General features: G+C 39.6%; 1 protein-coding gene across 1 annotated transcript in view; it reads left to right on the top strand.

Moving 5' to 3' along the window:
- The window catches only part of JAKMIP2 (janus kinase and microtubule interacting protein 2), a 212,603-nt gene extending 203,132 nt beyond the window's left edge, over nucleotides 1-9,471 (top strand). The window contains exon 22 of the mRNA XM_049874007.1: nucleotides 9,231-9,471. The gene's annotated coding sequence lies outside the window, so the exon portion shown is untranslated. The remainder of the gene's footprint in view (nucleotides 1-9,230) is intronic.
- Nucleotides 9,472-12,217: the final 2,746 nt, after the last annotated feature.

Raw genomic sequence — 12,217 nt, 5'->3', positions numbered from 1 at the left:
TCTAAGGATAGTGAACATAAATAAACCAAAAAACTAAACCCTAGGAGCAGGTCCAAGATGGCAGAGTAGTCAGACACTTCCGGTGAACCCTCTTAAAACAAAGACCTGAAAAAACAAGTGAAAAGATTACGTTTATGACAAGCTAGAAGCCCTGAACATCAAAGGCAAAGTTAGAAAACAGACTGAGTGGCAGGGAGAGAGAGAGGCAGTTCAGAAGCAGAGAGGAGTTGCTGGACCTGAATCGCCGGGAACACTCAGGCTTCATTTCCGGGAGTGGCTGTGGGGGCTGGTGGTAGTGTTTGGCCGCAGTTTCCTCAGGGAGAAGCAGCCAGCCACACAGCCTACTCATACCTCCAGAACCAGAGAAGAATGGTGCTCTCGGCAAAAGCTAAGTACTTGCGTATATTTTACTGTGCCCCCGCCCCGAAGCCAGCTTCAGTGGCTGTTGATTTCCCTGGGCCTGAGATAGGTCCTGTTGTGTGATATGAGCCATTCTCCTGGCCTTGGAGAAGGGATAAATTCACAATTGGGGAAAAGATAATCTCCCAGCTCCACTAACCTGGATAGCTCAGGACAGAAGTGGCTCCTGTTCAGGCATAAATGGTCAGTGGACTTTGAGTACCTTTCTCCCCTGCATGGACCTGTGCGGGTCTTTTTCAGGAGAATAAACCCTTGTTGGCAGACTGCAACTGTTTCAGCTGTGCAGTGGAGATGTGGGTGTTTGATTTTTGACACCATTTGCCTATTAAACAGGGTCCGCACCTGCCCACATCAGGGGCCTAAGGACTGGTGGCTCCACTCCGGTCACCCAGCCACCCATGACTGGGGTCTAAGGATAACCGGTACCTCCCAGTCCTTACAACCAAAAGTATTGGGTGCCCAAGGTCTGTCTGCAGAACCCACCCACCTGTGTGTTCTAGGTAACAGGGACGGACTTTCCTCACAGACACTCAAGGGATGGTTGTCAGCTCCCTGCCTTGATCAGAGCATGACTCCGGGCTGCAACCAGATACTCGTATCTACACCAGTCACCTCTACCCCCAAGACTGTAGGACAGAGCCTGTACCACACACTTGATGACCAACTACCTGGACACCTGAGCTGAATCCATACGAGAAAAGTGACTGGACTCCTAGGCTCATATACCTGGTAACAGCTCTAGCCATCTGGTGACAGGAAGTTAGAGCTTCAAAGGCAAAAATAATCAAGCTAGCTCACTCATGCAGCCTATTTGGACATATTAAAACAAAAACAAAAAAAAAAGCAAGAAGCTAGGATACAGTAAGCAAACATAAACTAACACAATAACTTACAGATGGCTCAGAGACGACAGTCAATATCAAATCACATAAAGAAGCAGAACATGATCGCTTCAACAAGCTCTTAAAAAAAGAATCAAGGAATCTTCTGGATGAAGGTGCCTTCCTGGAATTACTGGATACAGAATACAAAAAAGTAATATACAGAACTCTTCTTGACATCAGGAAGGAGATCAGGCAATATGCAGAACAAGCCAATGAATACACAGATAAAGCCGTTGAAAAAATTTAAAAAGGAAGAACACTGTATAATGATTAAGGGACAATATACTAGGAGGACATAACCATATCAAATATTTATGCACCCAATGACAGGGCTGCAAGATACATAAAACAAACTCTAACAGCACTGAAAAGTGAGATAGACAGCACCACAATTATAATAGGAGACTTCAACACACCACTTTCGGTGAAGGACAGACATCCAGAGAGAAGCTCAATAAAGACATGGAAGATCTAAATGCCACAATCAACCAACTTAACCTTATGGACATATACAGAACACTCCACCCAACAGCAGTCAAGTATAGTTTCTTTTCCAGAGCACATGGAACATTCTTTAGAATAGAACACATATTAGGTCATTAAGCAAGCCTTAGCAGAATCCAAAACGTCGAAATATTACAAAGCATCTTCTCTGACCATAAGGCTATAAAAGTAGAAATAAGTAACAGAAAAAGCAAGGAAAAGAAATCAGATACTTGGAAACTGAACAATACCGTACTCAAAAATGACTGGGTTATGGAAGACATCAAGGATGGAATAAAGAAATTCATAAAATCCAATGAGAATGAAAACACTTCCTATCAGAACCTTTGGGACACAGCAAAAGCAGTGTTCAGAGGTCAGCTTATATCAATAAATGCATGCATACGAAAAGAAAGGGCAAAATCAAAGAATTGTCCCTTCAACATGAACAATAGAAAGAGAGCAACAAAAGAAACCCTCAGGCACCAGAAGAAAGCAAATAATAAATATTAGAGCAGAATTAAATGAAATAGAGAACAGAAAAACAATTGAAGGAGTTGACAAGACCAAAAGCTGGTTCTTTGAAAAAATTAACAAAATCGATAAACCATTGGCCAAACTGACAAAAGAAATATAGGAGAGGAAGCAAATAACCCAATAAGAAATGAGATGGGTGATATTACAACAGACCCAACTGAAATTAAAAGAATCATATCAGATTACTATGAAAAAATGTACTCTAACAAAGTTGAAAACCTAGGAGAAATGGATGAATTTCTGCAAACATACCACCTACTTAAACTAACACAAACAGAGGTAGAAAAACTAAATAAACTCATAACAAAAGAAGAGATTGAAATGGAAATTTAAAAACTCCCAACAACAAAAAAAAAAAGCCCGGGCCCGGATGGCTTCACTGCCGAGTTCTACCAAACTTTCAAAGAGTTAATACCACTACTACTAAAGGTAGTTCAGAGCATAGAAAAGGATGGAATACTCCCAAACTCATTCTATGAAGCCAGCATATCCCTGATACCAAAACCAGGTAAAGACACCACAAAAAAAGAAAATTACAAACCTATACCCTTCATGAATTTAGATGCAATAATCCTCAACAAAATTCTAGCCAATAGAATTTAACAACATATCAAAAAAATAATTCACCATGACCAAGTGGAATTCATACCAGGTATGCAGGGATGGCCAAAGGGTCAGCAGTTCGAATCCACCAGGCGCTCCTTGGAAACTCCATGGGGCAGTTCTACTCTGTCCTATAGGGTCACTATGAGTCAGAATAGACTCGACGGCACTGGGTTTGGTTTTTGGTTTATGCAAGGATGATTTGACATTAGAAAAAAACACTTAATGTAATGCATCATATAAATAAGACAAAAGACAAAAACCACATGATCTTATCAATTGATGCAGAAAAGGCATTTTACAAAGTTCAACACCCATTCATGATAAATCTCTCAGCAATGTAGGAGTACAAGGAAAATTCCTCAGCATAGTAAAGGGGATTTATACAAAGCCAACAGCCAACATCATCCTAAATGGAGAGAGCCTGAAAGCATTCCCCTGGAGATCGGAAACCAGACAAGGATGCCCTTTATCAACAAGGTTGCCTCTTATTCAACATTGTGCTGGAGGGCCTAGCCAGAGCAATTAGGCTAAATAAAGAAAAAAAGAGCATCCAGAGTGGTAAGGAAGAAGTAAAAGTATCTCTGTTTGCAGGTGACGTGATCTTATACACAGAATACCCTAAAGAATCCTCAAGAAAACTACTAAAACTAATAGGAGAGTTCAGCAGTTTATCAGGATACAAGATAAACATAAAAATCAATTGGATTCCTCTACAACAACAAAAAGAACATTGAAGACGAAATCACCAAATCAATACTACTTACAGTAGCCTCCAAGAAGATAAAATACTTAGGAATAAATCTTACCAGAGATGTAAAAGATCTATACAAAGAAAACTACAAGACACTACTGCAAGAAACGAAAAGAGACCTACATGAGTGGAAAAACATACTTTGCTTATTATGGATAGGAAGACTTAACATTGTAAAAATGTCTATTCTACCAAAAGTGATCTATGGATTTAATGCAATTCCGATCCAAACTCCAACGACATTGTTTCATGAGATGGAGAAAAAAATTGCCAACTTCATCTGTATGGAAGGGAAAGGGGCCCTGGATAAGTAAAGCATTACTGAAAAAGAACAAAGTGGGAGGCCTCAATCTACCTGATTTTAGAATCTATTATACCGCCATAGTAGTCAAAACAGCCTGGTACTGGTACAACAGATATGTAGATCAATATAGAAAAAAAAACAGAACTGCAAATCCAGACATAAATCCATCCACATATGAGCAGCTGATAATTCACAAAGGCCCAAAGTCAGTTAAATGGGGAAAATACAGTGTTTTCAACAAATGGTGCTAGCATAACTGGATATCCATTTGCAAAAAAATGAAACAAGACCCATGCCTGACACCATGCACAAAAACTAACTCAAAGTGGATCAAAGACCTAAATATAAAATCGAAAAGGATAAATGTCATGGAAGAAAAAATAGGAACAATACTAGGAACCCTAATACACGGCATAAACAGTATACAAAACATTATGAACAGTGCAGAAGAGAAACTAGATAACTGGGAGCTCCTAAAAATCAAACACCTATGCTCATCCAAAGACTTCACCAAAAGAGTAAAAAGATTACCTACATAGACTGGGAAAAAGTTTTTAGCTATGATATTTCCAATCAGCATCTGATCTTTAAAATCTACATGATACTGCAAAAACTCAACTACAAAAAGCAAATAACCCAATTGAAAAACGGGCAAAGGATATGAACAGGCACTTCACTAAATAAGACATTCAGGTAGCTAACAGATATATGAGGAAATGCTCACGATCATTAGCCATTAGAGAAAAGCAAAAGCGATCATTAGCCATTAGAGAAAAGCAAAAGCAAAATGGTACAACCACTTTGGAAATTGATTTGGCACTTCCTTAAAAAGCTAGAAATAGAACTACCATGTGATCCAGCAATCCCAGTCCTTGGAATATATCCTAGAGAAATAAGAGCCTTTACAAGAACAGATATGTGCATACCCATGTTCATTGCAGCGTTGTTTACAATAGCAAAAAGATGGAAACAACCAAGGTGCTCATCAATGGATGAATGGATAAATAAATTATGGTATATTCACACAATGGAATACTACGCATTGATAAAGAACAATGATGAAGCCGTGAAACATTTTCATAACATGGAGGAATCTAGAAGGCATTATGCTGAGTGAAATTACTTGCAAAAGGACAAATATTGTTTGAAACCACTATTATAAGAACCCAAAAAACACTTTAAACAGAGAAGAAAATATCCTTTGATGGTTACAAGAGTGGGACAGGAGGGAGGGAGAGGGGTTTTCACTAATTAGATAGCAGATAAGAACTATTTTAGGTGAAGGTAAAGACAACACATAATACAGGAGAGGTCAGCACAACTGGATTAAACCAAAAGCAAAGAAGTTTCCTGAATAAACTGAATGCTTCGAAGACCAGTGTAGCAGGGGCAGGGGTTTGGGGACCACGACTTCAGGGGACATCTAAATCAATTGGCTTAATAAAATCTATTAAGAAAACATTCTGCATCCCACTTTGGAGAGTGGCGTCTGGGGTCTTCAACGCTAGCATGCAGTCATCTAAGATGCATCAATTGGTCTCAACCCACCTGGAGCAAAGGAGAATGAACACCAAAGACACAAGTTAATTATGAACCCAAAAGACAGAAAGGACCACATAAACCAGAGACTACATCAGCCTGAAACCAGAAGAACTAGATGGTGCCTGGCTACAACCAGTGACTGCCCTAACAGGGAACACAACAGAGAACCCCTGAAGGAGCAGGAGAGCAGTGGGATGCAGATCCCAAATTCTTATAAAAAGACCAGACTTAATGGTCCGGCTGAGACTAGAAGGACCACAGAGGTCATGGCCTCCAGACCTTCTGTTAGCCCAAGACAGGAACCATTCCCAAAGCCAACTCTTCAGATAGGGATTGAACTGGACTATGGGATAAAAACTGATACTGGTGAAGAGGGAGCTCTTTGGATCAAGTAGACACATGAGACTATGTGGGCAGCACCTGTCTGGAGAAGAGATGAGAGGGTGGTGGGCACAGAAGCTGGCTGAATAGACACAAAAATAGAGAATGGATGGAGGGAGTATGCTGTCTCATTAAAGGGAGTGCAACTAGGAGTATATAGCAAGGTGTATATAAGTTTTTGTATGAGAGACTGACATGGTTTGTAAACTTTCAATTAAAGCACAATAAATTTTTTTTAATTAATTAAAAAAAAAAAAACCCGTGGATTGTGGGAGCTGTTGTTGTATATTGTCAAGGCAATTTGGACTCATAGTAACTGTATAGAACAGAGTAGAACTGCCCCATAGGGTTTCCAAGACTGTACTCTTCACAGAAGCAGACTTTCTCCCACAGAGTAGCTGGTGAGTTCAAACTGGCAACCTTTCAGTTAGCAGCCGAGCACTTAACCACTGTGCCACCACAGCTGCTTTGTAGGGGGGATCCCCTTGCCGTCTTGTCGATTCCAACTTATAGCAACCCTATGGGACAGAGTAGAACTGCCCTATAGGGTTTCCAAGGAGTGCCTGGTAGATTGGAACTGCTGGCCTTTTGGCTAGCAGGTGTAGCTCTTAACCACTATACCACCAGGGTTTCCAAACATAAGTAGCATATCTATTTATCTCAGCTGGTGGCCTCAAACTGCAGAACCTTCAGGTAGCAGCTGAGTCCTTGATCACTGCATCACTAATTACTCCTACAAGCATTATATTTGTAACTAGTTCTTTGGGGCTTGCATCTCAGTGGGATATAAATGTGAACTCAATCTATTTTTCTCAGATTATCTCATCTAGTTTCTGTCTTATTTCACTCATTCCTGTGATTACATTTTAGGCAGATTCCGTAAATCTTCAGTTACTTTCCATTCTGGAAAGTCCATCCTAGTTTACAAATCTAATTTCATTTTCTCCACTATCTTACCTTAGACTTGAGCCAGGTATCCTTACAGCAGAGGTGGTTCATGGTCTGGCTCTAAGAGCCCTCTGCTCCTTCCTCATCCAAGACTCAGTTCTACTGGAGGGTAGGGAGGAGGTACAGGGAAAGGTATACATGCTTCTTAAGTCCATTGACAGTGCTTGTGGCCCTCTCTGTGGTGGTTGATGCTGTTTCTCTGGGTATTACTGACCAGTTCTTGATGTCTTTTCTATGAGAGGTGACTAAAGACTGGCTCTTCAGGGGGATATATGTATGAGTTCTTCAGAAGTCTACACAGGGGATGTCCATGTCGTTATTCCCTAATGGGCCAAGGTCCAGTCTCTTCCATGTGTACGTTGAGCCTTGTCATTGGTGCTACAGCCCACAGCTTCTTACCGGACTTTGGAATGCAATATGGGCAAAAGGGAAGTGAAGAATTAGATAGTACAGTCCACACAAGACTTCCCTCACTTCAAACACTAATTGCAAGTTTAGGGGCATTGCCAAAACCATCTTTTGTTCAATAATTCACTAAAAGGACTCGCATAAATCACTGAAAGCTCTTATACTCATGGCTACAGTTTACTATGGAGAAAGGATACAGAGTAAAATCAGCCAAAGGAAGAGACACACAGGACAGAATCCAGGAGAAATACCAAGTATGGAGCTCCCATTGTGCTCTCCCCACAGAATTAGAACAGCATCACTCTCTCGTATTAATGTATGACAATATGCATAGAGTCTTGGCAACCAAGGAAGCTTTCCTAAGCCTTTGATATTCAGAATTCTTATTGGGGCTCACTCACATACTGCCATATGGCTGATATCTAGTTTCCAGCCCCTTCTGGAAGGTACAATAATACCTTTAGTCTCCTTTTCCTCCAAAAGTCAGAACTAATAGTGCATGGCCCAAAGCTGCCATCTTAAATGACAATGTTAAGCTATCCAGTGGCCAAAGCCCTCAGGTGAACAAAGACACTCATCAAGATTGATATTCCAGGGGCTTAGAGATCATCTCCTAATGCTCAAGGACAAAAGCCAGACCTCTCTTTGGGTAAGGCTAATCTTTCATCACACAAGAAACAACTAACTGCACACTACTTTGCCTGTTTCTGCCCTGCTATCATTGTCCAAATCTCTGCTCCATTAGACAAGGGAAGATAACATACCTATGTTTGAGCAGTACAATGCAAGTCAACCTTTGTGCAAGGTTCATCTGAACCTTTTAATTTCCAAAATACTGAGAGTCTACTGATGACTGTCTTGGTACCTTCTCACTCCCACAGTGTACTCTCATCCCAGTAACTTCACTTCTTCCTACTGATTCTTCTCTGTGACTCTATCACTCTTTCATCACAAACTAATCTAGTCCTAGAAACAGAAATAGTAGCTTTGCAAACATGCACTACAAAAAACTCTGCTTTGCACCTATAGCAGGAATTTCTTTGAGTCTTTAAATTTTCTCAGCATGGTGGACTAGAACTAAGTGCCTCCTTTACTTCAAATTTGGATCTTGCTCACCATGTCTGAGGCACCACTAAAGTCGTGTTACACATTAATAGCCTTATTTTATAGATTGGAAAATTGTGGCTTAGATAAATTAAATGACTTGTCCTTGGGCACACAGCCAGAAAATGGAAGTCCCACTTCCTTGGACCGTGTCTTTTATACTCTAATGGCCCCTTCCTTATACAGCACATGAATGCACGTCCTCTGTGTTATTTCATTTGTAGGTTTTATTGGGAAGAGAGTGTTAATGCTTATGCTTCTTCCCAGGTAAAACTCAGAGAGGTAGCCTTAAAGAGTAAGAGGGCTAGGAGTCCTGACAGGTAGAGCCTAGGGATACCCCCTTTTCAGAGATATCTCTGCCACCTAGGAAACCCCTGTACCTAAGTTCCCAGGGAACCCTCCAACCAAGACTTTAGGGTGGACACAATCTGCCAGTGGTTGCAATGTTGGGAAGGAAGTATGACATACAGATTCACCATTGAAAGGCACAGGCAGGCCTGTTTTGAAAATAACATTTTAAATTGATACTTTGAGGCATGATGAGTCAATTGAGCTTCTTAAGGCATAGCTTTGGAAGGCCCTGGAGGAAAAATGCAATAATGATAATAGCTAATGTATTAGACCACTTACTATGAACCAAAAACTGTTAAATGCTTTATATGCATTATTATAGGAACCTTTGAAATAGTTTCCTCATTTTCTCATTTAAAATTGAAGTAACTAACATTAGAGAGGTTATGTAACTTGCACAGGATCATACAGCTTGAAGAGGTGGTAAAGAATAATTTTTTTAAAGGTTTTCTTTTCTGATTCAGCTATTGGCAGAAACAATGACTAAAAAAGGTTTCCCTCTGTTTTACAGAGTAACCGAAAACACGGATAACACCGTAGCAAGGCATATGCTTCCAAACCTTCAAAAATGGCAAAATTGTTTACACCAGAGAGAAGATCAAAAGCTAAGAAGTACTCCGTAGCCAGGACTACAACTGTGTATTTTAAAGCCATTATTCGAGGTTTCTTACTGGACAGTTCCTACATGACCCTGTCGAAAATCTACAATATATGCTGCATTTAATGAAACATGTATATGTCAAACCAGAAGAAAAGAACTGTAAACATATATTGTATAAAGAAAATACAACAATGAAATCAGTTTCAGCAGATCAAGCAAAGATGTGTCTTGGGCATGGAACCAAAGTTACAATGAAACATTCTACCCCTGCTGTGCAGGGGGGTCATTTTAATGTAACACCACACCCCATGGAAACGCTAGTCCTGATAATAAACATCATTTTAAAAATTCAAAAAACAAAAAGAAAACAAGGGTGGGTGGGGAACGAAGCACGAGGCATACCTATGAGGAGCTATTTACAATAAAATGTTTAATTGAAAAGCCTGGTTTCTTACTACAGGGATTTGCTTTTTTGTCTTTACTGTTGTTTTAAACTCAGGAACAGAGACATCTGCGGTGTGAATGGGAAGAAAAGCAGTCTCCAGTTGTTTAGTTTTTTTTTCTGCAAAAGGTGGAACTTGTGGAATGCAGTCCATAAATGACAGATGAGAAGTGGATCACAGTGACCCCATCTAAGCTGGCGACCAACTCAAAGGAACCTAGTCGACGTAACATAAATAAAGGCAGATGTGATGCTTCTTTGGCCTTTTCTCACATCCGTGGTCCTGCACAAACAGACTGATCTCATTCATACTGAAAACTAAGAAGATGACACTCTAGATCCCAAGTCCCCTGACTTAGTTCTTACTTAGAGTGCCAATATCTATAGGAAACAAGGGCCAGAGAGCATCTCTGAAGCTCGGAATTTCTGAAAATTGATTTTCAAATGGCTGCTTAAATTGCCTGCTAATGAATCTCTTGTATGATTTCAGTAAAAACACAATAGAGGTGATAAATAAACTACCAAAAGTTGGCTTTGCCACAGAGGTGTGAATATAAAACTAAATTGTGATTTTTTTTTTAAGGTATCCTGATATGCCTAGAACATTTTGATCTTTCGTCTTTAAAGTGATAACCTTTTCTTTTTCCCAGACAGCTGATTGCTACAAGATAGCTCTACTTTTTTATACAGAAGTAACTATGTTACTCATGAGGGCGTTTTCTACCAGAGACAATTAGAAAACTGGTACTTTTCCTAAGTTATGTAATTCTGATTCTTGGGTTCAACTTTGAGAGCAAATAAATGTTCCTGAAAAGCGAATTTTACACCTCATTAACTGTAGATAACAAAACAACCTCAATTTTTCAAATCTTCAAGGTTTTAAGTATGGGGCTAGAATTTCCATACATAGAGAATGTGTGTAGGGAGCCAGAAACACTTTCTATGAAATGCTACATTTATCTTTCCATACCTGGGTGCAGTGTTTTATTCTTTGGTTTTAGCACTGGCGTTTTCAAAGCCAGAACAACAACTGAAGAATGTAGAAGAAAAACTAGAACTCTAGGGTCCCACTTCTTCTTATATTTACTGCTGAACCAGGAATCTTTGGCCCAATCACTTAACCTCTCTGTGCCTCAGTTTCCTCATCTGCAAAATGAGGTTAAAATGCTTTTTCATGAAGTTTTTGCAATTATGGAACAAGAGGTGCTTAAAGTAGCACAAAGTGCTTTGTAACTACTATGATTGCTTTATTTGATTTTTGTTGTGAAGAAGATCCCATGTTATAAGGTCAGCGCTTCAGTTTGAGTAAATCTAAGCTCTGCAGCACTGAAGCTTTCCCATTAAGCTACCTGGAACATTGCTAGCAATAAAGATAGAGCGATCCAAAGCCAGAATCTCTAATAATCTATATAGCAAGTAGATCATATGATGCTACTGAACACAATAGAAGAGTGTGTCATTTCAATGATAAGCATCTTGTGGCTCTCCTTATTGTATGTGCATACCATAAAACAAAAATCCACTTTTATCATAGGAGAGCCAACTATGAAATTAAAGAGCTGAGTGAATTGATAGTATCACATAATTAGCTCAATTATCCCTTTCATTTTGAGGGAAGGTCAGATGGTATATCCTCTTAACAACATACAAAACAGCAATATCTGGTTGTATTCTTTGTTCAGATGGGTGGATTCCAGCCTGGGTTCAATGTGCAGGCAGTGTCAATGGGGGTGCCACTACAGGGTCTGTGACCAACCTGAGCAAACCTCATTTGGGAAATACCAAGTAGGATAAATTACACTCCCACATCTTACACATTTCTCTTCCATTACTCTTCACTCATTCCAGGGCCCATCTGAGTAAACCCATACTCCATCTGCTTCACCAAACACACCTTCCTTTTCTTCACTTTACTCCCCCCACCTACAAATATGTAGGTTAAAATTTTATATCCAACAACTACTGTGTTTAAAATGATTTAAAATCTTTGCAAAAATAGTGTGGTTTAATCACGCGTCTTAAACCCAAACCAAACCCACTGATGTCGAGTTGATTCCAACTCATAGCAACCCTATATCTTAGCTCCTATAAGAGCAACAACAGCTAGGATGGGCATCTAAAGAGCTTTAGATGTGCTTAGGACAAATGCAAAAGGAGCGATTCTTTCCTTTTGTTTATTATACAAGTCTTTTGATTTGGATAAAAATACAATAGAGGTGATAAACTACCAAAAGCTGGGTTTTCCACGAAGATGTGAATATTAAACTAAATTGTGATTTAAGTTAACAAATGTCTCTAGATCATAGGCTGAAAAATGAGATTTTTAACCAAATCTTGCTCATGATCCTTAATATTAACATATCATTGGATGAAGCTAAATTATTTTGTATTTAGGAAACTTATTTGCTTTTGGTTTAGCCCAGTTGTACTGACTTCCCCCTGTGTTGTGAGTTGT

This window comes from Elephas maximus, chromosome 2 (assembly GCF_024166365.1).
Source record: "Elephas maximus indicus isolate mEleMax1 chromosome 2, mEleMax1 primary haplotype, whole genome shotgun sequence".
NCBI classification, from domain to species: Eukaryota; Metazoa; Chordata; class Mammalia; order Proboscidea; family Elephantidae; genus Elephas; species Elephas maximus.
The sequence above is the reverse complement of the archived record's forward strand: the minus strand, read 5'-3'. Positions and strand labels throughout refer to the sequence as shown.